Consider the following 4,610-nt stretch of genomic DNA (forward strand, 5'->3'; position numbering starts at 1 on the left):
TCAGTAACTTGGTGGATGGCTTGAGAGAGCTGGGAGTATTGTTCCTGTTGCTGCTCTATTTGTTGTTTCTGCCACTCTTCTTGTTGGCTCATCCAGTTGGACTGAAGGTTTAGTATTTGCTTTTGTCCTTTCATATGTCTCATCCCTAAATCTTCAATGGCTTTTAGAAGGTGATTCATATTCAAGTTGGCTGGGTAAGGATGCTCTTCTTGTTGATATTCTTCCTGATGGGACTCCTCTTGGTGAGCTCCTTCTTTTGCTTTTAGTTTCCCTATTTGTGGCCTTCTTTGTTGCTAAGCAGGTGTAGTATAGACCATACGCTGGATTGTCATTAGCCTCCCAGAGTTCATCCAGTCTGGATTGCTATCTTCAAAGACCACCTTGGCCTCTTTGCATAATCTGAAAATGGTGCTGGGGTAACAAAGTCTGGCACCTGATTCAAGCTTCTCAGCTGAATCTTGAATTTCTTCAGCTATAAGTTCATGCACATTGATTTCTCCACCTTGTACTAGGCAATGTACCATAGTTGCTCGATTAATATTGACCTCTAAATTATTTGCATCCGGGAGGATAGACCTCCTCACGAGTTCAAACCACCCCTTGGCTTCCGAGCTAAGGTCTCCTCTTTTGATGAACCGGGATCTCCCATCTCCATACCTCTCCCAGTCAACTGCTATAACACAGATGTCAGTCACGATCTCAGTGAGCTCATCATTTTCTTGGCTTTTACTTATCCTTGCATGATAACTGGGCTCATCAAAATGTGGTGATTTCAGGTGAAGAGCTCTTGTTATAGCATTTGGGCTGAAGTCCACCTCCTTTCCTCTTACATAACTTTTGAAGGTTGGGGCCCTGGTTTTGTCTTCTCTCACTACATTTGCGTAGAACTCTTTGATGAGGTTTCCATTGATCTTCTCCTCTGGATTAGTGAGCCTTTGCCACCCTCTTTTTTTAATTTTTTCCCGAATCTGTGGGCATTCGTCTTTATTGAATTGGAAGGTTAACTTGGGCAATATCTTTTTGAGCTTGATCCGCTCAAATTCTCGTTCATGGAAGGCAGTTTTGAATCTCTTCTCATCGAAAGGAATGCTCTCCATTGGTTCCTTCTTTTTTTGCCTCTTGGAGCTTGATGATGCCATGAATTTGAGTTGCTGTGTGAGGGGATTTAAAGGTAAGGATGGATGAAGAATTTGGTTGGTTAGGATGAGGTGTGATGAAGAGGTTTTGGACGCCGAAAGTGTGAAATGGAGAGTGGGAATTTGAGTGTGAGGGGTAAGTATGCACTAGGACTCACTTATATATGGAGATTGTGAGTGAATGGAGGGTGTGGATTGAGGGAATTGTTGTTTGATGGACGGTTGGGGTTGTGCATGGGGAAAGGACAGGATCATCATTTTATGAGAGATATTGATTCGGTCTTCAAGAGTCTCCTTTCTTCAATGTTGCATGGCAACATTTCCCAATGCATTCCTTCTTGAGACAAGTGTGTAGTCCCTCTTCATGAAGTGGCCGAACCCTTCTCATTTAGTTGTCCAATCAATCTCCTTCAATGTTCCTCTCCTTTTCCTAAAAAGATAAAAGAAGAAAAGGAAGAATTAATCATCATAAAAAACAATTTAAACTTTTCGGCTAGAATAATAAAAAGAAGAAAAGATTTTGTTTATTCATGAACTCCAACTAACTAACTAACTGTGTATCCTTATATGCACATTGGTGGCACCATGGGGTGACACCAAACTTAGTCTGGAGCACTGTGATGAAAAGTTCTGGTCAAAGCTCCAAGACTAGCATGCTCTCAGTTGCATTCATGCTTTCTTGGCACGCTTTGAACACCAAACTTGTTCTTCACTATATACTGCAATATAAGGATTTCACCAAGTGTTTGTCAAGTTTGGGTTGGAATTCATGAATATTGACTTATTCACTAGTAAAAGCTAATAAAACATGGGTTGCCTCCTATGAAGCGCTTCTTTAGCGTCACTAGCTTGACGTTTCTCCTTCATCAGGGAGGTTGATAATGCTTCAAGTCCTCCCCTCTTGCCTTGGACTTATATCCATTGGTTGTATCAATGATCTCTACATGTTCCAAGGAGAGAACTCTGTTGATAGTGAAGACCTTAGGTAACTGAGATGGTACAGTGGGGAGATTAGGGGGATATCTGGGAAGTAAGCTGAGATCACTTTATCTCCTGGAGAGAAGTCTTCTATAGGGATCTTCTTGTTCCTCCACCCCCTTGGTACCTTCTTCTTTGTCCCTTTTGATGTTGCCTTGCTCTTGGTGACTTCTTCTTCTAAGGAAATTTTGTTGTTGTCTTCACATGTCTCTGGTGGTTTAGGTTCCTCCAGCTTTTCCTTGAGTTGTGACAACTGGTTATTTCCTTGTTCATCAACCAAGGGCTTTCCCAGATGGGCTGGTTGTGCTTCAGTGCTTGCTTCCTCTGTCAGCATCTCATTATGATCTTTGCTTGATTCTTTGTTTTCTTGGTCTGCTTCTTGCGAGAGTTTGAAGACATTAAAGCTGAGTCGTTCATCATGGATCTTCAATATTAGCTCCCCTCGCTCCACATCTATGAGTGCTCTGGCTGTAGCTAGGAATGGTCTTCCCAATATGATTGGGTGAGTGTGACTCTCTTCCATGTCCAAGATGACAAAATCTGTGGGAAGAAAGTATTTCCCAACCTTTAACAACACGTTTTCCACCACCCCTATTGCTTGTTTTTGAGTTTTGTCAGCCAGCCTGATGACTACATCTGTGGGCAATATCTCATTGATCTGCAGCCTCTTCACCAGGGATAAGGGCATTAAGTTAATGCTTGCTCCCAAATCGCAGAGTGCTCTATCAAACATTGTTTTCCCTATGGCACAGGGGACATGAAAACTCCCTGGATCTTTTCTTTTCGTAGGCAACTGTGGTTGAATGAGGGCACTGCACTCCTTGTTCATCACTATAGTTTGGCCTCCCTTGAGTGAGCTTTTCCTGGGAAGCAGCTCCTTCATATACTTGATGTATGCGGGCATTTGTTGAATAGTCTTGATGAATGGTATGTTGACATGCAGAGATGCAAACAAATCTAGAAACCTTGAGTATATTCTCTTCTCCACAGCACCATTGAGCAGTTGGGGAAAAGGTGCATAGAGTCTCAGCACCTCCTGTTGTGAGATTTCTGGTTCTTGATGATCTTTTTCCTTCTTCTCTACTGAAGTATCTTCAGGTTGTTCTGACAGCTTGCTTGGCTTGTCCTCAGTCTCCTTATCACTTATAGTGACCATCTTGCAATCTTCCCATCTTACTTTCTTTGTTTCACCTCTCAGATTCTTCTCTGTGTCACTTGGGAATCCATCTGTGGGTTTGGAAATTTGCTCAGAGAGATACCCCACATGAGATTCCAACCTCTTGATTGTGTCTCCCTGGTTCTTGAAACTGGCTCGCACTTCCTCCTTGAACACCTTGTTGTCTTGAATCTCCTTGCCTATGCCTTCAAGTAGATTCTCAATCCTTGAGAGTCTGTCATCAAATGATTGTAGATCATGATTAGAAGTGGAAGGATGAGGTAAGTTATTTTAGTTTTGATGTAGATGTGGAGAGGTGTTGTTAATGGGGGTGTTGATATGGTCTAGATGTGAAGTGTTGGTGGCTTGCATTGTTGGGATTTGGGCGTCTTTGATCAAGGCTTTGGTCTTGTTGATTTCCCCACCCAAAGTTTGGGTGATTCCTCCATCCAGGGTTGTAGGTCTTGGAGTATGGATCATGGTTTTGCCTAGGTGAATTCCCAATGTAGTTGGCTTGCTCCTGACTTCCCTCAGCTTCTTCATTCACTCCTTCTTGGGTTGTTGATGAAGTGGAGATTGCTGCTACTTGGTTCCTCTCCATCTTCTTGGTGAGGTCAGCCAGCTGCTGGGTAATGAGCTTGTTTTGGGCCAGCAGAGCATCTACATTGCTTAGCTCCATTATTCCTCTTGTGTTCCCTCTTTCGGAAGCATAGAAGTAGTCATTCTCTGCTACAGTTTCAATGACATCTATGGCCTCCTCAATGGTCTTCTTCTTGTTCAAAGATCCTCCGGATGAATGGTCTATGGCCTTCTTTGACTCATAAGAGAGCCCTTCATAGAAAATGTGCAGCTGCACCCATTCATTGAACATATCTGGTGGGCACCTCCTTGTTAGGTCTTTAAACCTCTCCCATGCTTCATATAGAGTCTCACCATCTTGTTGCCTGAAAGTTTGGACCTCAGCTCTCAGCCTATTGATTCGTTGAGGGGGGTAAAATCTTGCTAAGAATTTGTTCACCACATCTTCCCAAGTTGTCAAGCTCTCCTTTGGGAAAGACTCCAGCCACTTGGCTGCCTTATCCTTGAGTGAGAATAGAAATAAGAGCAGTCTATAGGCGTCAGGATGAACACCATTAGACTTCACTGTGTCACATATTCTCAGGAAGGTGGTTAGATGTTGATTGGGGTCTTCTTGGACACTTCCTCTGAACGAACAGTTGTTCTGAACAAGGGTGATGAGCTGTGGTTTTAGTTCAAAATTGTTGGCGTGGATGGTTGGCTTTTGAATGCTACTTCCACAGTTTCCTGGGTTTGGATTGATGTAAGAGCCTAGAACTCTT

The 4,610-nt window shown here is 43.0% G+C and overlaps 1 non-coding gene across 1 annotated transcript; it reads left to right on the forward strand.

Moving 5' to 3' along the window:
* The first annotated feature begins 4,136 nt into the window (after positions 1–4,136).
* On the forward strand, positions 4,137–4,243 carry LOC148547899 (small nucleolar RNA R71). Its single transcript, XR_015898097.1, has one exon. It is a non-coding gene; the product is annotated as a small nucleolar RNA R71 (small nucleolar RNA).
* Positions 4,244–4,610: the final 367 nt, after the last annotated feature.

This window comes from Arachis ipaensis, chromosome B8 (genome assembly GCF_059453495.1).
Source record: "Arachis ipaensis isolate K30076 ecotype BB chromosome B8, ASM5945349v1, whole genome shotgun sequence".
Taxonomy (NCBI): domain Eukaryota; kingdom Viridiplantae; phylum Streptophyta; class Magnoliopsida; order Fabales; family Fabaceae; genus Arachis; species Arachis ipaensis.